Source organism: Geospiza fortis, unplaced genomic scaffold (assembly GCF_000277835.1).
Source record: "Geospiza fortis unplaced genomic scaffold, GeoFor_1.0 scaffold11, whole genome shotgun sequence".
Lineage (NCBI taxonomy): Eukaryota > Metazoa > Chordata > Aves > Passeriformes > Thraupidae > Geospiza > Geospiza fortis.
The window spans coordinates 7,664,044-7,691,422 of record NW_005054304.1 but is presented as its reverse complement, the minus strand read 5'-3'; the positions used below and the strand labels follow the sequence as shown (position 1 = coordinate 7,691,422).

General features: G+C 37.6%; 1 protein-coding gene across 1 annotated transcript in view; it reads right to left on the bottom strand.

Annotated features, from left to right (window-relative positions):
- Positions 1-27,379, bottom strand: part of CCSER1 (coiled-coil serine rich protein 1) — a 538,753-nt gene that overhangs the window by 336,320 nt on the left and 175,054 nt on the right. The window lies entirely within an intron of this gene.

Sequence of the window (27,379 nt, the reverse complement as noted above, 5' to 3'; positions counted from 1 at the left end):
CAAGTCCTAGGCAGGTCAGCTTTCATTCCCACTGACTTTTCAACTGCCAATACTAAAGCCTTATGTCCTGTAAAGAAGACTGTGAAGTGAGTGATGTAATTATAATTATGCTACTTTTTTCAAGACTTCTAAATATGCTCTGTGGAGCAGTATCAATTATGCAAATGCCCCAAACAATCCTTAACTCATTTTAAGAAAACATCTTATTTCTTCACTAGAAACTTACTTGGAGGAAAGACCAATTTTCCAACAGAACAAAAGGAAATTTTCTTTCTGCAACATAAGGGTTTTTTTAAGTGGACATCTACACCCACTTAGTCATATCAATATTTGGTGAAGGAGAGTGACTTGAACAACCATGATCAATAACATAATCAAAGATTGACAGAAGAGGAGAAAACTATACATTAGAAAATAAAATGCCTCTAGGTTACGGGAACAAAAGAGGGAGGGTGTGAGGGAGGGAAGGAAGGAAGAAAAGAGTCAAGCTGCTGCCAGTGGCTTTGAGGGACATAAAAAAACATGCACGAAATGATCTTAAAACTGATCTGCTTTAGAATAGGAGGGCGAATCAATAAAATAGGAACAAATACTTCCATAAATAGTGCTCCTAGGAATTGTGTACTCTAAAGGCTCCCTTGGCAGGACACATCAGCTTAGTAAGAGGAACCACAAGCTTCAAATCACAGGGTTTAGCACAGGAGACAGACTGTAACGGGAGCTTTTCTACTTCTTTTCAGTTCTGCTTGATGCCAAGCACTCCTAGAAATTCCACTGGCAGTCTCTACATTTGTAATTAAGGCATTGCAAGATGGTTTCCAGACAGTGTTCATACAACTTGGCCACAAAAGTAGTGTGTATTTGGGGAATGGAAATTGCTGTGGAGATTCACACTTGATCATGGAGAAGCTTATGTCAATTACAAAGAAGGAGGGAACTGATCCTGAAAATGCCAAGTTGTCCATAGGTAAGACAGATTCTCCTTTTTCCTTGCAAGGGAAAGTGAAGAAACACTTCAATGAATTTGCATGCATACATTGCTTTATCTTCTTACTTCAAATTGGATTGAAACCTTCAGTCATGTAGGCTGCCCATTTTCTAAAACCTGTATATCGCTATTACATCAAAACAAAGGCTACTACAAGGTTTCTGCTGGTTAATATAGAAACTGCACATTATGTGATATTTTTCACTTCTTTAGAAACCTGAGATTCAATTTCAGTGAACAATTTAATGCTTCAGGCCAGAAGAAAAAGCAGTAATTCTCCCAGAATTGATGAAACTGCCAAATGAATGAGCATATCAGCCAGAGGCATCTCTCCTTAGGTGGAAGTTAATGAAGCCAAGATCGTGACTTTGGTATTAGACTATGTTCATAATACATGACCTGCAGTTTGCTAAGTGCCAAGGGAAAAACCGAAAGGCAAGGCAGACCAAAATAACATTTCCTAAGATCCCTGCTTAGGAAACTGAGAACTTAGAACTGCTCTTCAAAGAATTTGATTTCTGTGGTATTTCTTGCCTTTTTGTTATTCAACTGACTGAGGAAGGCTTGTTAACTTCCAATACCAATATACTGAATGTTTTACTTAAAGCCAGCTGTCTGCTTTCCACATTAGACTGGCACAGTAATCCAAAATAATTTCTGCAATGCTTTAAATTACTTCAGTATTTTTTATGTAACTCTTCTTGATGTGTTAACCATTTCCAATAACATAATTTTCATCAAAAAAAGCACTGTATTAAATACAGAGATAGTCCCGGGATCTAGTTGGGAAAAAACACATTTCCTCCCTAGACAAGTGTTGAACAAAGACCAATGCAAAATCACACTCACTGATACTCATATAATGCTTCTTGGGGTTTTTTTTCCTCTCTCTCCAAGACAATTCATCTTAGATACATTTCTGCACAGAGGCACAATACTGAAAGAAGAAATAGAGAAGCATTTACCTTCTGCCTTCTTGAGCTGCTTGCCCAATCGCCAGAAATGGGTCTGAATCTACTCGTGTGCAAGAAGAACATAATCCCTCCCTAGCACAATCCAACATCCCTCCCACCCTGCTGTTGTGAAAAAGGAGGTGCTGCTGCTCCCACTTCCTATGGCTGCTTGCTAAGAATCAGTGGGACTGTTGAGGACACCTGGTTTTACTGACGTTCAGCAAATATAACCAAAAACAAGTATGAGAGAGACCCCTGAGTGCACGGCGATGAAGAGACTACTCCTAACCTTGAGCCAGATTCTGTATGAGCAAGGACAGCATTCTGGCAGCCTCATAATAGACACAGCATTTGCTAGACTCCAGTTTAGCACTTCAGCAACAACATTCCCAAGTCACTCTTAAATGATTAAAGTTTCTTTGAATCGGGATCATTAACAGTTCTGCATGATCAGTAAGAGTTAGCTTTATAAAAATAGAAGTGCTTACAACTATATGAACATATTTGGAAATAGTGAAATATATATGTAAATATCTGTCAGCACCTAATCAAATAGAGATTTTTGCTTTTCCACATGACTGGCAAACTGCACCAGCCATTTGGCAGGGCACATGCTTGATTCAAAATATGCCTACATAATCCAAACACAAGTATGCAATAAAAATAAGTTTAGTAATACTCCCAGTTGCAAAGTTACCCTCTTAACATGGATAACACACTTGGAGCCAAAATAGGATTTTCTAATATTCCCACTGTACGAGCAATATCACAATGCTCTTCACCATAATTTTTTAAGAACATTAATAATTTTGCATACACACATATGGACAATGCATGCTAATATACACATTTACACACACTAATGCACACTCATGTTTAAACTATGTTTTGCATACTTCAACATATATGCCATATAGAAGCCATAAATACATGTTCCTTCATTTTAACACAATTCAGAAACTTGAAACACTTCTTGAAGTTAGATCTGGTAACTTTGATTACACCTATTTTTTCTTATTGTCAACAGTAATGATGTAATTAAAATCTTTTGGATGTCATTGAATTCTATCTCAAGAAACAGATTTCGTGCTTTGCATAGAATTTGACAGAAAGAAGTTTAGATGAAAACAATTTATTGGCAGGCCAATAGATATTCTTTTACAAAAAGGAGACTCAGAGGTGACCTTATCACTCTCTACAACACCCTGAAAGTTGGGGGTTGGTCTCTTTCTACAGCCAGCAACTAACAGAACGAGAGGACACAGTCTTAAGCTTCACCAAGGAAAATATAGGTCAGATATTAGGAAAAAGTTTTTTACTGAAAAGGTGATAAAGTACTGGAATGGTCTGCCCAGGGAGATGGAGTCACCATCCCTGGATATGTTTAAAAAAAGACTGGATGTGGCACTCGGTGCTATGGTTTAGTTGAGGTGTTAGGGTATGGGTTGGATTCGATGATCTTGAAGGTCTCTTCCAACCTTGTGATTCTGTGATAAGTAACTACCACTTACATATCCGCATAAAATTGCTGTGGTATTTTTTGCAGACACATTTTGACCTTATGCTTTTGTTGATCAGTGATCAATAGCCTGAATGAATCTGAACCCTATGTTCTTTAAAACAAAACAAGAAAGGAAGACAACTCTTCCTTCTAGTAAGAATAGGGAATCACAACATGATATTCATATCATACACACCACAGCTAAAATAAACTTAATGAAAATGACACTCTACTGGAGGGCCATGTCAAGGTAATTTCACCTCCATGTCACCACAGGGCAACACAATAATGGAGACCTGGTTGTGAGCTGCTGGAAGCTCAGCCTGGCTCATTTGAAAGCCCAAGTTTTACAGCTGTCAGTATTTTGGCAGGAAGAAGGAAGTGAGCACTCCTGGGGCATGGGGTAGTCTCCAACATGCCCAAGGTGTTCTCCAGGCTGGATTAACAGAGTGATGCATCAAGGTCTGCAGAGAACAAGACTGCAAAGATCACTTGTAGACACTTCTGGAGAAAGAGAAAGGCCTTCAAATCTGCCTCCTTTTCTGCAGGGGAGTTACTGAACAGTCATTAATCCATGATGTAAGTAATAGTTAATTGAGAAACAAAAATGAGAAGCATTTCAGGGCTAAAAAAGGGTTAGCCATTTTGGCCTGAATGTTAGCATCATAATTAGCAATACCTTTCACTGCCTTCAAAGGTTAACCTCAAGGTAGACAAGACAGTGTTTGGTTTATTTCTTGTATATACTGTTGTAACAAGTAACCAGTTAGTACAAATTTTTACTGCTTCTATGGGGGATTTCACCATGCACCAGTAACTCCCTTCTATTTCCAAGCAAATCAGTTTTGCATATGCTATACTTACCTCTCATATGCTATACTTACAAACTCCTAATAGTAAACTGCAGTCACTGGTGTAACTGCAATGTCATATTTTGACATCTTCAGACAGCACTCTAAATTTTAAGAGATGGGCAGATTTGCCTGTATTAACACATTTATCTTAATTTCAAACAATGTTTTTTTCACAAAAGATGCTTCACTACTGTCTTTCTGAACGTTAGGGAAAAAGACAATACAAGGCTCTAGACAGATAATTAGACCAATAAGCAGTCCTTCCTCTCTTCCTTGTGTTATATTGATCCTTATAGGTTGAAACTGAAGTGAGATGCTCACAGTATTGATGTTCACATAAACAGATTCTTGGTTTCTAGGCAGGCCTTTCCTGCACAAAACCAGGAGCTGAGGCCTCTGTTTCAGAATAACAGTAAAAATAATCATTAACATTGCTCCCTCTTTAAAAAATAGATTCAATCTATGCAGGCATTTGCATTCCATGGACCTCCAAAATATTTTAAAATATGCTCAGATGCTTCTTTGAACAAAGGCTTTTGGGAATTGCATGGAATATATATGTGGCCATATAGCCAGTAAAGGACATTTACCTGACTTTTTTGGTATTTAGATCATGCCCTATGTAACTTCATGAATTCCAGAGAAGAAATGACAGAATAAATCAGGGTTTGAGTAGTTATTCCAAGACTAGCTCACTCTATCACTGCAGCTTTGACTTTTAATTCACTCATCACAAAAAGAGAATGAAATAGACTGTTCTAAGTTAAATTCAGTATGACACTCAGCTCTGCCAGTAATTTAGGAAGCAAACTAAAAGGGTCTTTGGGACTTAAAACCTCCACTACATAGACTATATTTTCAACTGAAGAGCCTAAATTCACAAATCTGCACAGTATTAAGAAAGAGCAAGTAAGCATAGAGATTTAAAAGACAATGCAAGAGGAGAAGTACCTAGGAAGCTGTGAGGCATAGTGTGAGTTTATGGACAGATGCTGAAAACCCCCATCTACATGCTCCATACAGCCAGAAAAAAAGTTAACACCTCCTCCTGGTTAGTAAATCTAAACCACCGCTGAACTATGTTTGCTGTTTCAGAATCCAAATTTTAGGACTCCTACATAGCTGGAGACTCCTAAATTCTAATTAAGGAGGCAACAGAGACTGAAATTTTCTTTAGCATGAAAACTTTATATATTATTTCACAATGTTTCTATTTGAGAAGCTTTGCTGTTATTTTTCTATGTGCTATTTGATGCCAACTGTCACTCAAAAAGTAAACCACTTTTGCCCTCTTTTAGTAAACTGCACAAGATGAAAAGTGAAGGTATAAGGTAAGAGACAGTTTCAGGGCTTGCTGACAAGCAACACTAAAGCCATGATTTCTTAGTTTTCCCATACTGCAAATGATATAGGCAAAGAAAAAGACACTCAAACCATTATTATGTCACACTGAATTATAGCAAAGGGCACTTTGACAGGCTGAGCATAAAATGCATCCTTCATTTCAGCAAACAAACCTTATTTAGTGAAGAAAATGTGATATCCTAACATAACACCAAAAATGAATGGAAATTATTCTGATTGTTCAGTATCAAGAATAAAAGATGCCATCACAGAAACACAGCATCTTCTAATTTACAGTAATTTCTACCCATAACATCCAGATGGAGGATGAAAAAGCTTTTCTATACGCATACACAGGAAAATACTGTTGCCAAGTGCTTCCAATTTAACTTGATTTATGGGGAAACACTCTATTATCTTCCAGGATCTGCTATCCTGAAACATAAAAAAAAAAAAAGCCAAAAACAAACTATTCAGGGTATCTATCTTGACTACATGGATAGTATAAGCTGTGAGATATAAGAATGGAAAAAAACAAAAAAAAGCAAGGAGCAAAACCACTGTGGGGGACTGAACTGATTTAAGGGAAAACCAGTCATCTCTCCAAGAAGTGTTACTCTTCAGATTGTTAATTCTTCCCAGGTGCCTATCAGGCAATGGGAAAGAGAAGGGAAAAGAGGAAATTAGAAAGGAACATTGGTTTTGGTCTGTACTGTACTTGTTTCTTTGTTAATAAAATAGAATGAAAACCAGGACACAAATTCCTTTAATATTTAAAACAGTGTAAAAAAATCCCAGCTAAAAAGCAGTTATGGTTCCCGTACTGCCAATGGAATAGGGGCGGCAGAGCATGCTGTGTGGGCATGTACATGGATGTACACACAGCACCCTGTGTAATCAGGGTGTGGATTCCCACTGCCTGATAGCCTTGCTGTGTGACAATCTGGGCTGCCTCTCTGGCTGGGAAGCAGAGCATTCTGGAAAAGAGAACTTTGTCAGGAAATATCCCAGTCTTCAGACTTGTACCAATTACACATCACATGTCCCACACCCAGTCTGATGGTTCCTTGCTAAGCTGCAGTAGCTGGAAGATGGAAGGTCCCCTGGAGCCCCCTGGATGTTACCAGGAGTCAGAACTCCATCCCAGCTCACGGAGAGCAGCTGACAAAACCACATGCCTTTGCAGAATGCCAACTGGTTGGTTTAAAATCACTAATTCACCTTAAAAAAAAGCGGAAGAAAGACTTGAGCTCAGCTATGACAGACAGAGGATGGGACAGGCCAATTTACTTCTTCAATAGCTTGGATTCTGTTTCCATTTAACAGCTGTAACTTTTGGCCCGGTTTCTGGCCTTCACCCAAGCTAGAGGCACCATAAGCTATTTTAGACATTAAATTACTTCACACTACAGGCAATTAGTGAGGCCAAGAAGCCACCAGAGAGCTGCATGTGATGAATGTAATTGCTCGCAGGAAATCCTCCAGGGTTTTTGACCTTGTTGCTAATTTTTTTTTTCTTCTTTGGGAATACCCTGAAAAGATCACACAGCTGGGACAACACTGTTGCCTCAGAAAGAAATGATGAGGTAATTTTACTCATTAAAGAATTAATAACTTCAGAGGCTAGAGAGTTTAGGAACAAGATCATTAAAAAGATCTTTGTACCACTATATAGGAAATTTTTAATAGAAGTCTGTTCAAGTTAAAACCAGACAATGTTCTTTGGATAAATAAATAAATTTCTTTTTAATAAAAGAAGAAACAAAACACTCTGCAGAAACCCAAAACAAAGGTGGGGAAGCACCTGCTGCCTTCCAAGTTACACCACTGAAGACACAACTGAAATGAAGCAACTGAAATGAATTTGTAGGACTTGCCTTCATGTTTCTTTCCAAAATTTAAAAGGGAAGTTCCTTAGGCCAATACAGAATTGAAGCCATAGCAAAGGATGTACCCAAATCACTTCTGCTGAGCAGAACACCTACACGCCCAGCATTCAACCAGCTAAACCGGACACGGCCGGCAAGGAAGCTGGAGCAGGCTGGAGTTCACAGTGGCACTAAGGTAGCTTTAGAGCCTATTCAAAAAGACACCAGCGGCTTTCATGTTGTGCTTAATGGTGTGGCAGCCACAGCACATTACTCCAAGCCTGTTCATAGAAGCTGCAGTCACTGCAGTGCAGATATTTGCTGTGCTTGCTCCTTTTCAGCTGTAGACAGTCCCTTCAGATAGGTTTGCATTTTCTGGGTGTGCAGCGAGGTCCCCAAAGAAGGTTAAGTCCCTACAGAGAGGAAGATTAACTTCCAAGAGTAATGCTCCTTCTCTTCAATACAGAGAAACTGATAAAAACAAGCATTAGAGAAAAAAAAAAAAATAAACCAACCAAAAAAAAAAGCATCAAAGTCTAACAGGAAATGTAATAACACTCCTTGGGTAACCACAAGGAATGCTCTGAGCTTCACTGGAGTTTGTCACCACATACAGTGACAAATATGTATTCACATAAATCATTATGCCCACGCTGATGGATAATACTTTACTCCAGCTGCCTATTACACAGAAGGCATTTCAACATCCTTTTGCCGAGCCTCAATAAAAGGAGCATCAAATGGAAGGTTTAATTTTTCATCATCACAGGAACACTCTGATTCCCGCGGGAGAGCTCTCAGCAAAGGCAGGTGGATTGTGCCATCAGAGAAACGCAGCAGACCTATGCCTTGTAATGAAATCAAACAGCTCACTAAATCTAATACACACTCTAGCTGAAATTTGAGCTTTCAAAGCAACAGCCCATAACTTCAGAAATTAAACCTAGCAGAAAAGCACTGATGGTGCTCTTAGATGTGCTATTTTAGTGTCGTTCTTGCTTCACATGAAAAGTTTCTTCTGAAAGATAGAGCCAAGCTGTGTGGGCTTGATACTGCTATTAAGTCTTGTAACAGCATTATTTTTCTGCATGCTTAACAATGCTGAAAAATGGAGATTTAGGTTTTCTTGTCTAAAAGGCAAAGAGACTTCCACATAAACTGAATTTAATGGTTTTTGCTTGTGGATTATTTTTTGTTTGGGGGTTTTTGTTGGCTTTTTAAATACCTGTTCGTAATCTTGTTCTTAAAAAGACATGCTACAAGAATGAAAGTAGCTTATCTTTTTTTTTTAATAGGGAAAACAGAATGCACACCCCCACATTAAGCAGCCCTAGCACAGCAAATACATTTAGAACTATTATTACTCCCACTTTATCTTCTATTATAGTTTTACAAAAATCTAACAATAGAATGGTTTGGGCTGGAAGGGACCTTGATTTTGTCCAATCTCCTGCAATGACCAGGGACTTCTACAACCAGATCAGGCTGCTCAGAGCTCTATCCAACCTTACCTTGAATGTTTTCTGGGATGGGGTATCCATCACTTCTCTGGGCAACCGGTTCCAATGTTTCATCACCTTCATTGTAAAAAAATTTTTTCCAGTAGGTTGCAGTTCTTTTGAACTGTTTGGTTTCTGACTTGAGATTGTGGGAGCAGGTCAGTTGCCTAAATGTAAGTATCTCTGGGATATCCTAAGGTATTTGAGCCATATAGAGGCCAGCAGATCTGGCACAGGACATGGAGGAGACCCTTCTAGAGCTGGAGCTAGAAGCTGGATGAGATTCCAATACAATATATTCAATGGCACTCAACATCTACAGCAAGGGAACTGAAACCAGCCCTTCCAATACTCAAACATATTTACTTTATGTCCTGCTAGTGCACATAACTTTGAAAGAGTGCAGTTTATAGCAAGGTAGAAGTCTCTAAGAATGTCTGTAGGAAGATTGGATTCTTCCACTTAAAACACCCTGAACATGAAATGAGGTACTTCAGGAAGTGCAACTTTTGAAGCTCTCATCAAACCTCCTGGCCATCAAGAGGAACCTTAAGAATAGTTTAGCCAAAAGAATAATATTTACTGAGGTTTATAATACATTACTTATCTATTATTTGTCTCCACCTATTCCTTTTTTACTTCTTGCTATATATGAAATTAGGAAAATACAGCATAAAAATCTCATCTGGCTCATGCAAAGCTTACGTTATACTCTAGAAGCCACTGAAGTCTCTCTGGATTTCTGGAAGAAATTGAAGGCAGCTGAACCACCATGGTGTTTGTTCAAGTTTATATACTTTTGTTTACAGTAAACCATGATAATTCCACCCAAATCTGAGTCCCAGCACAACCACGGACTGCAAGCAGCATTAGCACAACAAGCATGTTTCTCACCAATGAACTCCAAATGCCATTTTAACTCAATCCTGTAACATGATACTTTTTACTTACAAAAATAACACGAGAAAACTTCAAGGCACACAGTACCACCCCTAATGTTGTCCTCCTCAGAATTCAGTATAGTATGTCTGAATATAAACAGACATTTCCACAGTTCCTATTATACCTTAACACTGCTTTGAAGAAATCTCCTTCCATTCTCGTATTCTCATTTTCTTCCTGTGCACATATTAGCAAACAGCTTCAGGAAGGTGTTCCTATTCCTTATATTCTGTTACTGATGGATACATATAATTTTCTTTTTTCCACACCTTACCACTCCTATGCAGTTACACTCTCTTTCCCCTCACACACACAGACTTGTATTTTCCCCCTCCAGTCTGTCTGATAAAGGGACACTACCACTGATTATACCCAAACCCATGCCTTTATATCTTTGGGAGACTCTTCTCAATGAGGGAAGCAGCAGCAACAACAGCCTTTACTCTTCTCAAACTTACAATTAAAACTAGCCAATGAAGATCTAATTTCACATATTTGGGTTTTTTTAGGAAAAAGTTTGTCTCCCATCTCCTACCACAACTTTGATTTAGTGTCAAAATCAAATATCCTTTCAATGATCTTCCATGCTGCCTTCCAGAGAGCAGTACACATTAGCTGCTCTCCCTCCTCCCTCACTGTATCACTTTATTAATGTGAACTCAAGGTCTCCTGCCCCCTTCCATAATTTCTAATTACCTATAGGTAACAAGAGGAATGTCCATTAGCATAAAGATTATTTTTGGCATGATAAGACACATTTTAAGGCTATCAATCTTCTTCCAGACTGAAAATGATATATTTTTCCACCTCTGGGTTTTGCCTTAAAGCTTTTAAAAAGTAGCATTCCATGCAGAGGTTAGATTCACTGCATTCTCTTTTAATTTTATTCCCAGCTATTTTTATTCCACTACATTCCAATTTTAAATTGAAGCTTGCTATCACTTATAATGACTGACAGAAATTTTTAAAGGGATAATTTCATCTTTTCTTACATTCAGAAACAGTATTTAGAGTTTGGTCTGTCATTCTGTGAAACTGGTGTAGATCTGCAATCTGCAAATGTACTTCTAAATACCAAAAAACGTCTCTGTGAGCATGAGGCAGAAAACAAGTTCACCATTTGACAAGGCTTGTCATTTGAAAATACAAGTAGGACATATGTGGCTCATAAATGCAAGCCTTCCATGTAGGAAGAAATGTCTCGTTAGTTGTCTGTTCAAGCCCATTTATTCTTCAATATTTAAAGGCAAACCTGCATGTGACAAATATGAGAACAGTCACAGAGGCACTGTAAAACACACATGCATGTTTATATTACACATTCAAAGGTAAATTGCAAAAACAACAACTTGTTTCTTGTTCTACGTGTTTGCAAAACGCCAGTAAATGTTGCTTAATTTGAAAATAAAGGCAGGTTTTTGGTACACAGCAACTGCATAACGAAGTCACAATTTGCCAGTGCGCTCTCAGCCTCACAGAAGAATTAACTGCCTCCTCCTCCAACCTTACTTCTCCTACTCAGAAATTGCTCTGGTCTAATTGGTGATTGCCCAGTGGATTCTCCCTTGCTGCCACTGAGGTGTTCAAACTATCCTTCCAAAGAACACAGAGGGTTGGCTGTCCTGAGCTGCAGTCAGTACAGCAGAGCAGGCAAAAGGAAGGAAATGAGATGCCCTCTTGGAAGAACCATACTAGTTCCCTTATCTTTCCTGATCTTGCCCGAAAGATGAGCAAGGCTAGAAATCAAACATCATTTCTTCTCTGGCTTCCTCTAAGAGCAGCAGTTAGCAGCTGCTCCTTGTGTTCAAAGACTGATGCTATCCCAATCCATGTGCTGTAGCCTTGGTATAGAGCAAAATCTATTCCACAGAAGAGAATGAGAAAGCACCAGATTAAAATCTCCTGTATCTCTTTCTATCACATTTTTCAGAATGAAAAAACTAAGACTACTAGAAACACTTGCTGGAAGTTTTGAAATGGAAGGATGCAGAATTGTTCTTGCCATTCCATACATTGTTTGTAAAACAACTCCTGTTCCCTGAAGGCATTTAACAGTGGTCACAGCTTAACAGCTAAGCATGTAAAACTATCTACTTGAAAATGCCTCTTGGAATTTCTACACACAATTTTTTCATCTTCCACACAAACACATTAAAAATAAATAAATAAAATCTATTCCCACCTAGAAATAGTTCAGAGGTAATCTCAGGTGTCCTGAGGAGTCTTTTCTCTGCATGCTATCAATATTAAATCCTTCCTTCCAAAGCTGTTTGCCCTTTCTTCCCAGGACTATTGCTTCTGATTATCTGATTAGGCCACCTTATTTATTAAAAAACCCAAAAACCCTACCAGCACACAAAGACAAATAGCAACTGCAGATATTTCAGGTGGTACTACAATTCTTGAAGACTGAGCCTAAGGGTATGATTTCATGTGAAACTATATATTGATTCAGAAGATATTCACAAGCTTTTATCCTGCTTTTACTGGAACTTAAGATGACCTTGTTTCTACTTCCAAAAGCCTGTATATATAAAAAAAAAATACCAATGCATGCACTTCAAAATCACTTACGTTACATTTCTGAAAGCCATCAACACTAAATTTGTATAATAAAAATATGTAAACATTTCAGCATCAGGGCTTGCAAAATATAAATATCATAAATATTGCACAGGACTTGGCATTATTAGGAATACAAGGATGTGTGTGCCCTAAACAGAGAACTGTATGACCTTCGTGATTCCTTATTTGTCCTTTAACAAATGATGGTGAAAACACAACAAAGCCAACGTATAGGATTCTATGGAAAATGCTAAGTTTTTAATAGGTATTTCAGGTCCTACAAAATTCTATAGTAACTGTACAGTAATCTATTCATTTTCAGAGGATAGATAAAAAACCCCTTAACAAACACTTATCTTTCCACATCAAACCCTGTAAAATTTATTTAAAAGGAGCTGGAAAGACTTCTCAATTGGCACCTATTGAGCTGACCTTTTATATATCAGATAGCCACTGAAAGATGGATATTACAAAAAGTGATATGAATGTACAGAGCAAGAGGCCAGTGACAAAGAGCAGCAGAGATTTGCTATTAATTAATCAATTTCTGGATGGAGTAAGAAACTAGGAAAATACTGGTAACTTGCAACATTCACAGTACAATTAAAAAGCTTAAAACCTAAGTGGCAAATGCAGATCAAGAACAGCATCATCCCTGTTCTCCAAAAGTAGGCGTGAAGAGCCTTTTGTCCAACTCCTATCTGGAATTCAATAGTGCACTGGAGGTACAGGTGAAAAAACCATGAACACACCTTTCCAAACACCTAACTTCAGAAACTGATTTGGCTTAAAAAAACTGTTAAGGTTACATTAAAGCATGACAATCTTTATTCTAGTTACAGGTGAAGACATTTTGTAAACAGAATTAGCCTGCACCAACCTACACTGTAACTCTTCGGTGCGTAATCAATCAAATGACAATAACAACAACAAAGCCTTTTAATTTCCACAGCCAAGGATCTTTTCCCTGCCTAGTCAAAGACAAAACAACTGCAGTAGGCAGACATTAAAATAAAACTGATGACTGCACAATTCCCCATTAGCATGCAGAGGAACAGAGTTATAAACCTAGCACCAACCAGGATACACTTGTGCTGCACAGAGACAAAGAAGCTTCTTGGTGCCCACAAAAGGCCTTGTATGTGAAAATGCCATAAAGCTGTTGAGATCCCTGGCTCTCAGAAATTTAAAGAAATTTAAACTAGGTCTTCAGTGGTTGATTGGTTTTTTGCTTTTTTTTTTCCTTTTCACCCTCTAGCTGAAGAACCTTTTCCTAATATCCAAACTGAACTACCCATGTCACCGCTTCATGTTGCTCCCCTGGGTCTTGAGAGTGAAGTACCTGTCCCTCTGCTCTGCCTCATGAGGAAGCTGTACACCATTGTGAGATCCTCCCCCTCACACTCATCTTCTCCACGCTGAACAAACTAAGTGGCCTCAGCCTCTCCTCATAGGGCTTCCCCTCTAGACCCTAAAGGTACCTGTAAAATCATACACTGTCATAATTTTCTTTATTCTACTGCAACAGAAGTATCACAATCACCAGTGCAAGTCCACAGTAACATTCATTGTTACTGAAATCTAACTATATGCTTAAAAAAATTAGTTTCTGCATAGACAGAGTCTGTGTAGGAAAAAGCAACTCTTTCCAGAAGATAGTTTTGGTGCCTGCATTTGGCTTTACACACAGAAGCAGAAATGGGAGGTTTTGTCCCTTTAAGTGCCCAATGTCGGCAACACCCCAATTATTTCATGTCAGCTTGGATGGCTGGGCCTTTCTAGATGGTCAGTGCATGAGGAGTGCCTGTGTAGAGTTCTTTTCAATTCCCGCTGCCAGACTGACGTCATGCATTTTGTGAAGGGCAATTTTTTTGCATCATGATGCAACTGAGCTGCTGTTCACTGGAGTCATGTGGAAAACTGGAATTCAGGCAACCATGGCAAAAAGTGTGCTAGTGATTATCTGATTACTTCTGCTGCAAGACCACGACTTCAGGGAGGATCAGCACTTAAAACTGAAAAAAATGGCAGATTTTAGATTTGTTGCTTTCAGTCAAAATTAAAATTGTTGAAATGAGTCCACATAAAAATCTGAAAAATACAGAAACTACAGTTTGTGATTAGGTTTACTCTAAAAAAAAGAGCTCTTTTTAAATTAATGTTCTTATTTTAATTTCAGCTGTAGTTTACCAATCATGGTATAAAACTGAACAGTGCTTTGGTACAAGCCCCCTCTCTGCTGGTATCAAGGGTACAATATATCTTCTCTAACTGCCAGTATTACAAGCTACCACTGCTTTTTGCTGGGCAGAAACCTCTCTAAATAAAGCTTTGCCTTAAGCTTTAATGTAGGAACACAGAAGTCTCACAATCTCACTACCAGCCCTCTTCTAAGTCAGAATAAATGCCGTACACGATGCAATTATAAACACCTTTTTTCTCTCTCTCTCTTTTCACTCTGTCAGGTTTTTTTTTTTCCTTCAAAAGAAGTTGAGTGAACTTCTTACCATAGTGGTGATGAGCAAGAAAGCCCTGGAAAATGTTATGGGCCAAAGCCACGAGGATTTCATCAGACAGTACATCAATATTTTATGCTACTGCTCCAAAAGCTGTCTGGAATAATGGCTACCCCCAAACCTTAGTCCTCTTGCTTTCCCTTGTGGTTGGAGCTCATAATCTTGCAACAGCAAACTGTATTAACCGCCCAGTTCCACCAAAAAACAATGGGAAAAAAAACCAGAACAAAGCAACAAGAACAACAAAAAGCAACAACAACAAAACAAAAATAAAAAACAAAACACAAAAAACAAACAAACAACTGACTAGCTTAAGAAAGCTAAAGAGCTCAGCTGCTTGATCTTACTTCTGGAGTTGATGTATACACTTGCTAAAGCATACACACATAAACCACCGAAGAGACAGATGACAAGAAGATCCAGAAACAAATTAAGCATATTTGCCCTTAGAAACAAGGGAGAAAGTGTTAATCTCAGTGAAATAGGATTCTTGCAGTACTGGCAAAGTTACTGTCAGGATAAATTACTTGCTTCAGCAAATAGCAAATACAGAAGCAGGCCTGCCAGGGTGCCAGACTAGCTCAAACAACCACCCCCTATCCAGCAAAGCATTTCTACATTTAGTTCCTATCTCATCACTTTTCTCCTGCTCCTATTTTTGCATCTGTGCTTTCCTCCCTCTCCCTTTTGCAGCTATATTCCAGATAATGGCAGGAATTTGCAAATTAACTCTAAAACCAAGATGGAATAAATGAAGGGGTTTTTTTGGGGGTGTAACTTGAACAGGGAATCCTTTCTGAATGACACACAGGAGCAAAGATATCACTGCTGGTATTGCATTTCCCCCAAAGATCTGAATGAAACAGTAGTTTAAAGATATGTAAATTTTTATTATTCTGACACATTGAAACAGTTCCATAAGAACAAGTATTTTCAGTTCCCAGCATGTCCAAAAAGGTTAATTCCTATCTGTATTCCATAAAAAATGGAATGAAGTTCTGAATTGCAACCATGGCACAGACAAAACTAAATGAAATCTTAATAAAAATATTAGCAAAAGAATAATGTGGTCTTGAAGACTCACCATATATCTATCTATACACTAATTCTACCACATGAATTAAAATAAGCACTGGCTTTGAAATTATCACCACACTAGATCTTCTCCCAACTCTGACAGAAACATATTACATAAGACACCGTATCAAACTAATAAATCTCAATTTTTTTAAAGTAGGCTCTGCAAGACCATATTGCATTTCATTTATCTGTCCACAGTTCTGAAAATCACTTATAAACAGTACCCATTATACACTGTGGACAACACAGCACTATGCAATGACAATATTATAGGACCAAAGTTCATACAAAACTAGCTTTTTTCTATGATTTAAATATTGTAAAGATATTTACAAATGCTTCTCTAAGATCCTCTGCAGCATTCAGCTACAATGCTGGGGGAAGGAAATATAGGGGAAGGAAACGGAATAATATCAAAATAATGAGAAGAATATTCTGTACTAATTCTAATAGTAGTATTCTATTTTATACTAATTCTTACTAATCCTAGCCAATTAAGCTGCACATAATCCAAGTGCTGAAGTGACCAGAATGTGAGAAAATAATTTATCGAAATAATACTATGTAATTATATTTTTTGTAAAATCTGGGATATAAATAGTAAAAAACTGTATTTTGAGACAGTGAATCATCCTAATAAATTGCTCAAGAAGCTGGAAAAAGATGCCATAAACACAAGATAATAAGAAAAATGCTTTAGTTGTGAAAAAAAAATCAATTATATGAATAAACAAACCAAGAGCCAAATATTGTATTATATCAGCAAACTACAGCATATGTTAAAATATGGCCTACAAAATATACTAATGAAGCTTGCATTGTCAAAACATAATGGCATCATAATAAAGACAGACACAACTTAGAAAGAGCTTCATCACAGAAGTCAAAGAAATACAGTAGAAATTCATATTCATTAGAAAAATTAGTTGTGAACAAACATAGTTTTGAAAAAAAATTGTGAAGAACAATGCAATGACAGAAAGAAGTAGGTTATGAAAGCTCAGCCTAAGAAACATTTTTTAAAAAATACTTTCTTGTGGAAATCATAGAACACATTTTTGGTATGGGTTCACTTTCTAGCAGAAAATTCAATGAAACCATCAGTGTCACCAGCAAGAGACAGTGGCACATTTTAGGTATATCTGTGAGAACTGTGGAGTTATGTATGTATTAAAAAAACACATGTATCTTCCTAAGTTATTTATTGTAAAAATGTATAATTACTATACAGCTATACACTCATATTTTACCCACAGACACACACACAACTCCAATGAAAAAGGGTAGTCAGGCCCACCAGAATGTGGATTATAATGACAACCACGTGCAAACAGAACCTGTGAGTGTGAATCCATTCTGATGTCATTGTCATACTCACTCAGGGAGTTCAGAGCTCAGTAATATCGAGGCAGAGCTCCACACTGCCTCAATGAACTTTGAAAGAGAGCTTTGCTGAAATAAAAAACTAGACAGCAAAACTTATACTAGTTGACTAGTTGTACAAAAATCAGTATGATCCAGCAGTATTTTTACCATTTTTACCAGTTATCTAAAACTCTATCTTGAATGTTCAGTTTGACTACTCCAAAAAGACTAATGTCTGTTTCAATATAAAAGCAATCTACACAAAAGGAATACGAAGTTCTTCCTTCTGATGGGGCAAATCAGGAAAGGTCCTGCTCAAAGGATTTGCTCACTTGTTAAGTGATGATTTTAGCTATATCTTTTAGCTATAAAACATTCTGACCCACTACACTGTCTCTCTCTACATGCACTCTGCCAGTCTTAATTTTGAAAGCAATTTTTGTTCCACAGCACGGTGCATGAGGGTAGGAGCACAAGTTTAAGACGCCAACTGATCCAAAGCTGCATCACAAAGCATAAAGGTGGAAAACCAAAAGGGGTCAGGGACTGGTGAGAAAAATGTTCATTTTCATAGCAAAAGGACTGACCCAAATACTGCCTCCTTTCTCTATGCTACTACCAGAAGTTTATGAGCAGCAGAGGTCTTACACAGATGAGCAAGGCTGCCATGGCTGTACTGAAGATTTAAGAACTTACTTCACCACTGATCTAATTTTATACCATAGTTTAAATGAAACGTGAAGAATAATGTTTAGAAGAGATTCTTGCATAGGGTGGCAAGTAATGGAAACTGCTCCTCTATTTCCACAGTGGCAGCTTGTAGCTGTGACCAGAGATTTGTTTTCTTCACATAATAAAATAAAAAATTTTAAAACAAAACCAAACCCTCCCAAAATCCCACCATACTGATTTGCCCGGAAGGGACTGGAAAAATAGTGCCACATAAGAGAAATAAAATTCCTAGGGTATAAGTGATCCTTGGCTAGTCATTCATTCTATTTATCCTGCTTAAAAGAGGTGTAAAGATACAGTTTGACAGCTTTCTTGGCTGCTTTATGACATGTTGAATTTCTGCTGGGGCAACATCAGTTATCTCTGAACACATATTTGTTCCTATTCTGATTATCTTCACAGAGATTTGACACAAGAGCTGTTGATTAAAAGAACAATCTTCCTCTTCAGCTTGCAAATGAGGATATTACTTTTACCCGACAACTTTTCGGTACTTTTTGTTAAATCCAGGAGGGAAAACAGAGGCGAGTTTTCAATTCAGATTTAAAAAACAATTCCTAGGCATGAGCAACTTTGCATGTTACATCCATGAGCTCTTCATCACATGGATGATTATTGTCTCTGTAAAGGGAACTCGCCATGAACACAAACATGTAAGGAGAAAGAAAGATGAAAGGAGCAGCATTCTGACAAGGCACAAAGTCCCAGCTGGATTAAATGCACTGTGCTATTTCCCACCCAGCTGAGGCTCTGACCAGAGGCAGAAAACTACTGTATTTGCAATATTAAGGTACATAATGGAGTGAAATACAGACTACTGGACATACGCAGTATTTCTTTAGATACACCAAATGCTCGTGAAAAACATATGTGCCTACGAAGTGGCTCTGGACAATTACATAACCAGACGTGTCCCTGATGTTCAATTTCTAAATACTTTTCCAAAAAAAAAAAAAAAACAACTTTCTTTTTCTCTGTCCCTGGCATTCATCACATAAGCCTTGAACCAAACCATCTTCATGAATTCAAGTGGAACCAGACTGCACAAAATCAGCATTATTATTTTCTGTCAAAACCATAAAATCCTAACAGTCCAACTGCCCTGCAGTGAGCAGAGATGACATCTATTAGATCAGGGTGCTCAGTTGTAAGCATGCTGTATCAGCATTTCTCATACATTTCTTTCTCCCACGAGAAAAATGATCAGCACTGTTCTGATAACTCTAATAGAATGCAGTGTGCAGAGAAAACATTAAACAAATTTGCAGTACAGAGCTATGCCAGGATCCAGCTACGCTACAAACTGTGAGAATTTCTCCTGTGACTCCTTTCTCCTATTTCAGAAATTCTGGATGGCCAAGGCATTAGAGACAGTTTAGAAATCAAATTTAAATACTGCATAATCATCCTTATGGTCATATATGAACAGAAATACTGAAATGGGTAATTACATGGACAGCTGGCACTCCACTGCCAGAGTAGACCTACATTTTTATCTGTTACCTTTTACTCTTCTTGAACAGCAATTACAGCAATTGTAATTCTTCTTACAGCAATTTACAGCAACAGTTGCATATTACCAGTTTCACTGCTTTATCTATAGAACCAGTCATTTTTCAGTGCCAGGAAGACTCTGAAACCTATCACGAGGAAGAAAAAACCTTAATACACAGGAGGAATATAATGTACGACTTCAGAAGTTGAGAGACTATTTAGATGAGGACAATTCTTTTTGGTTTCATCCTATTGGACTTGAAGGTAATGGCACCAGCTATAAAACTCATATGAAATGCTCCTGGTAAATTACAAAACTGTTTGATGAGTTGGTATTTTCATAACAATAATAAATTTGCAGGGAAATCAAATAAAACTAAGCTTAGATGCTGTGCACTTATCTTCATCCCACTCCTACTTTCAATCAGTTTTTCCTTAAAAAAACCTGCATAACTGGGTAACTTACTGGGAAATTTGTTAGACCTGGCAGTATTACATATGTATTTATCAGAAATTCTTCCATCTACCTACTGTCATTTAACTCAAATTACTCATAAGCCCTAATAACTTAGTGCAATAATTCCTTCTATAGACTCTTGCAGACATTATGGATTTCTTCCACCACTTGCTCATTATTTTGCAATGCACTTTTTGGTATTTGTAGATTTATCCCAAAATGCAGCTGGTGTGATCAGCTCCATTGGTGGGATTTACCTGACTGACCTGCAGCAACTGATCAAAACCATGGAAGTACTAAATGAGAAAATGGTTTCAGTTTTGCAACAGTTATAATTTTATGGTGCTCAGCCACAGGTTAATCACAGCCAATTGCACAGAACTGCTGATGTAGCAACAATACATATTAATAGGGCTACTATTTTTAATGCCTCTTTCCAAGGTGCTGCTAAGACCTGGCTTGTTGAGGTAGCTGGGGCACAATCTATGCAAATTTGTGCTGACCTGGACCACACTGTCCTGCCATATGAAAATGTTTCACTAAGACAACCACAGGACAAAAAGAAAACTCATCACTTGCTTTCTGAATACATGGAGTAGATACTTCCATCACCACCACCTCTACACGTGGAAGAGAACTTGTTTCATGGTCAGCCTGGTTTCAGTGAGCCTGTAGCACACAGACACATGTAATCTACAAAGATTAAGCCACTAAGCCAGTAGCAGAACAAAGAGAACAGAAACAGAGAAATTTTCCATTTTCAGTATTAAAAATTAAGGGTTTTCATTTCAGACTGATAATGTCAAAGTGTGGCTCAAAAAACATCCTGAATGTAGCCTTCAACAGAGCTTCAATGTGAGCATGGGCAATGACAAACTGGTAACTGGGCTGAACCAATTCAGAAGGTCTTTTTATTGAGGATTAGTGTGACTCCACAGAGACTCCTTGCAAGAAGAGGCAGGAAACTCAGGAGGTCTACAAAGACTTCATGAGATTACACTAGGAGAAAATTAGAAGGGACAAAACCCAACTAGAAATTAATTTGGCTACTGCTATACAAAATAACAAAAAAAAGTTTCTATAAATACATAAGCAACAAAAGAAGGGTTAAGGAGACTCCCTATCCTTTACTGGATGCAGGGGGAAACAAAGTAACAAAGGATAAGGAACTTAATGCTGCTTTTGCATCCATCTTTAGTAGTAAGATCAATTGTCCTCAGAGCTGGAAGACAGAGGCAGGGAGCAGAATGAAACCACCATAATCCAAGGGGCAATGGCCAGCAACCTGCTGGTGATATTGGCAGCATTCTCTGTTACTTTAGTGAGAATAATTCTACAATGCTCAGAAAAGGTCATTTTTACCATGATGATAAGTATAAGAATTTTAGTTTTAACTTAGAGTTCCACTAAACTTGTGTAAGAATCTAGTGCTATTTTCTGTTGGAAATCCGCTGTACCTTTCAGTACTTCATCTTTAAAAACAATCACCAGGTGATCTCCTGCTACACATGCACACATCTATGAGGCTGTTGCCAACTTATTGCAAAAGTTCCATACCTTCTTGGTGATTTCTCATAGGCAGCTCCTCCCAGCACTGACTCCTTCTTCTTCATAGTCCAGCCAACAAACTCCATCTCTCCTCACAGCACAGCCAACTGACTCCAACTCTCTCCTCCCCCAGCTAACCCATTCTTTTGTAGCCACTCCTCTTATTGGACACAGCTGTGGCCTGTTTAGGGCAGGCCTGTTCCTAATCTTCGGTGATTAGTGCAGCTGCAACTCCTCAGGTATGAGACTACCTTCTGCACTAGCTTTATTTTCTTACATTCTATCCTTCCCACCTGGGGCCAGGCAGGATCCACCCAAGGGTACTAAGGGAGCTGGTGGAAGAGCTCACTGAGCCATTTTCAACCATTTACCCTCATCCTGTCTCGCAAGGGAGCTCCCAAATTGATTGAAGGTTAGCAAATGTGATGCCCTTCTACAAGCAGGGCTGGAAGGAGGCTCCCAGAACCTACAGGTCTGTCAGCTTGGTGCCAGATCTCCTTAAGAGCCATCACATGGAATGGACAGACTTGTTCCTGTACCTTAGGAGTGCATAACTAAATAACTGACATTGGGTTTGTTCATTGTTATTAAATACCTTATAATGGATAATCTTAGAATAAAACATCTTCACTGCCAAAGTGAACACCTGATTATATCCACTTGTTCCTAAGACTCTCTACTACTCTGAGATACACTCCTAGAAAAAAAAAATCACGTGAAGTGGAAGTATGGGGTGTTCTACATGTCTTTGCAACCAGTTGGGCATGGGTATGCCAATGTATATTTTTTTCACTTTTCCAAGTGAAAAAGCCAATTTAACATGATAAATTTGAGTTCTATTACAAAATCTAGTACACTTTCATCAGTATTTATTTAAATTTAAGAGTGTATGTGGTGTCAACATATCATGAAATGAAGGAACTACCAATTTCCAGCACAAATTACTTGATAAAAGGGACTGCATTAGATGCAGACTTGCTGAATAAAGCAGCAATGCTAGAGTGGTTAATTACAAAGTTACTTAAAGGAAGAAGACCTGTAGTATTTTACAGTCTATTCAACTTGCAGTTGGTTCTTAGCATGGCTAACACAGTATTAGCAAATATAATACATTTCATAGAGGACTGAAGGAAATGCTTTAATGTCTCTAAAAACCATAGTTTAAGGCCAATTCCATATTGACCAGAAATTAGCAAACAGCAATTAGCTTTCTCTCAGTACTTTCCATCAGTGGATTGCAAGGGCAGTATAAAAGGGGACTCTATAATTATGCTTATTTTACTGATGAGGTGAAAGATGCATGGGGAGAAGTAATGCAGCCAGTGATATCTGACAGACTAATTGCAGCCTGAGTGGCATCACTCTGCCCCACTAATCTCAGGCAACACTAATGGCCTGTCTCACAGCAATTTTGACATAATTTTCCACATTTCTTCTTTTTTTGAGTTTTTTTTTTCCAAGTGTAATCTAAAGACACTGTATCGGACACATTAACTTTTAATGACAGCCACAGGCAGCTGCAATTTCCCTCAGTAAAATAAATGATTAATTAGTAAAACACAGTATGCAATATATGTCCAAAGTGACTTAGTCCTATTGCTAATTGTAGCAATTAGCTAAAACTCCATAGCCTCCATGGTGTTTTGCACAGCTCCAAAGAAAAAACAAAACCCTGGGCTGAATAATTTATATTCCAAATTACACAAACATAAAGACAACATATCTTAGTCTTCTAGATAAGCAACCAGTAAGGTCACTTCTGACAGACCCTTAAAAATACCTAAAAGTAGAATTATGCAGCTGATAAACTATATATTTCATAAAGAATGCATGGAAAATATGACCTTATTTCTACAAGCCTAGAGATTTTCTTTTTAGTATGGCACTCAGTAAAATTAATCTACAAGCTCAACTACTAAAGTTTGAACAAAAGCCCATTATCACTGACTACATGGATTCCTTCCCAATACAACTGATTTTTTCCATTCTGTTTATTTCAGCATAAAGACCTTCTCCTGCTAGCACAAAGCCAAAGCCATACAAATTTTGCTCATATGTATCTACCTGAAGTGTTCAACCAAAGACTTTTAAAAAAAGGCAAAGTCCTTAAATGTCCCCTTGATTAGCCAGACTTCAACATTGCCTAAGCCATCTACAACTCAAGCCATAAAAACAGTTAACAGATGGAAATAATTTCATTCTCATCTGGAAGAGTACAGGAAAGCCAACATATTGCTTGGTTAAGAGGCGTTATATATTCATTATTGCTGATAGCAATGAGTGAGAAAGAAGCTACAGTCTAGTTTTCAGAAGCTCATTGGCCAAACACAATCAACGATTGCCAGAAATGTTATAAAACATAGAAAGTATAGAACATCAATTGTTCTATACTTTCCCCTCAAAATGGGGGAGAAAAAAATGACAGAGAATAATTGAAGAAACATTCAGAGCAGAGAGGCTTGTCTCAAGTCAGAAGGTAAAGAATCAATTTCTTAGGAGTGGATAAAGCTCCCAATTTCATCCATCCAACTCCTATTTTCTTGTCTTCTCTCTTTCAAATGAGAGGAGTTACTACTGACAAAAAGGTCAGTACTAGAAAAACTTTGAGAAAATAAAAAAATCCAAAACCAAACAGTCAAAATAAGCATCCAAGATATGGAGAGAAAAGGGAAACCACAAAATCATGGACAGGCTGCAGAGCAGCTTGCACTGTCTGCTGTGCTGAAGTGGCTTTTATCAAGCTGCCCATGCTGGGTAATACAGGCAATTCTCTGGTAGTACTTTTTCATTAAATCATGCATCCCACAGGCCTTGGTTACACAATTTATCACAGATCTGTCCATCAGAAATGGAACATCCACGACAAAAAGCTGCAGGCGAGACTGAGAGAGATATTCCGGAGCACTTGAAAAAGCACCAAGTTTCCTCACATGCCAGGGCCCTTCAGACTATCCAGCTTTGTTCAGTGAGGTTTCCCCAAACCCTGGCTAACAATCTGCCTTATGAGCCTTGCATGGCCCAACCCATAAAGAATTACTAGTACACATTTTCAAGGCTTTTTCACTGAAAGTGAAATGGTAATTAATTCTCTTAATTGAACGATCATTCATTAGCCTTTTACTAAATAACATTCTCAATCCTGAAAGTTACTGCCATGTCTTCAATTTCCCTTTTCAAGATAAGACTAATAACAAGCCTGTAAGTCTGCAGCACAGTACAGCATATATTGTGTGCAGTTTTTCCATTTAGATTCCTCAATTACAAGCAACTGCAGCAAAAAAAGCATATTTTACTAGCCAGTATTACATTTTGGCAGATCATAATTAAATTATTCCTTAGAAGCAGTGCTCAGTGCTTAAGAAGAAGGATTACATTGAATAACAGGGCTAATATTTTAACTCAATTAGCATGTTATTTTTCAATAAAGAGGTATACACCACCGTAACTCCTTCTTCTATGGGTAATGTCAGCTATAAAATAGAAACAGTGCAACTTTTTTTTTGTGGTAACCCATATAATTTTCCCCTATGACGTTTGTACGCTTTGTATACTTTTTAAGTGGATGAAAACATGTGACATATTATTATTTTTATAAATATATAATCTTATTTTACACTCTTGCAAGTATAGAATATTTCAATTCTATAAAAGACTGCCAGAGACTATGCTTTTCTACATCTAAAAATGCCTGAGCATTCCACAGTAAGGAAAGAATTTTTCTTTTATGTCTTTTGTTCTGTACTATTCTGAGTTTGATTTATAATATTGGTTGGGGCAGAAGCGATTCTTGGATGAAAAAATTACACCTAGTTGCAATAGAAGTAAGGGATCTTATCCATGGAAACTGTCTGCTAATATGCTCAGATGACTTATTTGTCAGATTCTTCAATACAATATTTCAATTTTATGGGATTATATTTTCCTGTAATTTTTCACTAATAATTTAAAAGTGGCATAAACATATAAATGTCTGAATATCTGGAGATAATCAAGTTGTGTCATTTCAATATAAATTTCTAACATATTTCAGGGTCATGTCCTTGATTGTTCAAAGCAGCTACTCAGGTTCTTTCAAGGTAAATTACAGCACATACAGACATCCAAAAGTAGGATTAGGAAAAGGCCATTTTGATTTCATAGGGCAAGACAAAAAGAAAACTATAGAGACACACTGTACTATCGCCAGTTGGGGAGATTAACATTATATAGTATAAAGGAACAAATAAGTAAAAGACTGAATGATTAGGATGAAAAAAATAAGATCAATGAGTTACATAAGGAAGTATTAGTAAGTGGGCATGAAATTCCAGTGAGTCACATGAAATACCCTATTTTCCTTTTGTGGAGATCACCTGGTGAATGTTTTTAAAGATGAAGTACTGAAAGGTACAGCATATTTCCAAACAGAAAATAACAGTAGATTCTTACACAAGTTTAATGGAACTCTCAAGTTAAAACTAAAATTCTTACACTTATCATCATGGTAAGAATGACCTTTTCCGAGCATTGTAGAATTATTCACACTAAAAGCAACAGAGAATGCTGCCTATATCACCACCTGAATATTAGAACTGCTATGTCATAGAATTTCATAATTCTTATTTAATTCAAGATAAAATGAAGTTACAAATCCTTTAAATTCACTCTATATTCTCACATTATTTAAAAAAGCAACTAATGGAGAATTAATGATTGCAGTTCTGGATGCAGGAACTCAGAAGTGCATTCAGGATCCATATAGTACAAATCAAGCTCCTAGTGAAACCGGAAAGCCTGGGGCTTGCCAATGAGCAAAAACCATGATGTTTAGGAGGAGTAATTGCAAACTACCACGGCTAAACCTTTGACAAATCTTTTCAGATAGGACAACAGTTGAATTTAGATACAGATGACCTAGAAGTGAGTCGTAAAACCCCCCCAATGTATTTTCAGTCTTCATTATATGAAGTTTCAACAGGATAAATTCTGTTTTCATCTTCAGGAAAAAAGTTAAAAATTATGTAGGCACATACTGAACAGTTACCCACAGAAATGATGTGGAGACCCCATTAAGGTACCAAAAGTTTAAGTGCACAAGGATTTGAGCAACCTCTCCTGAGTTGGCCTTGCTTTGAGTAAAGAAGACAGACCTCCAGAGAGCCTTCTGCACATGAATTATTCTGTATTCCTATGAACTACATAAATAGAAAAAACAAACAAAAAACTTTCTTGTAGATCAAAACATAACGCAAATTGCAATTCTCTAACAATGAAGATGAAAGCTCACAGTGTATACCTGAGTAAAGTCTCCACAGCTGGAAAGTATTAAAAAAAAACCCAAATAACTTTATTTCTCTAGAATTCTAAAGACAAACAGAAAAGAAAATTTTCAAAGCAACACCAGCAGTCCATAGGGAAAGCAGGAGAATATATCAGGACAAGACAAGACAGGACTCTTGAAATTGTTCAGAGTGGCCCAGAGAATGGCCTATAAAATCTGATTTCAGCCATCATTTACCAACTCAAGCTGGCTGAGTTAGAGTACTAACTCTAGTACTGTTACTCTAAGAGATGTTTTTTCCCCTCTGCATTTCTCCTCTAAATGAATTCCATGTGACTTCATAATAGATAACAACTCCAGTAAGAAAACTGAGAAGTTCTAAAGTGCTGAAAGAAAACAATAAAATGTTGACC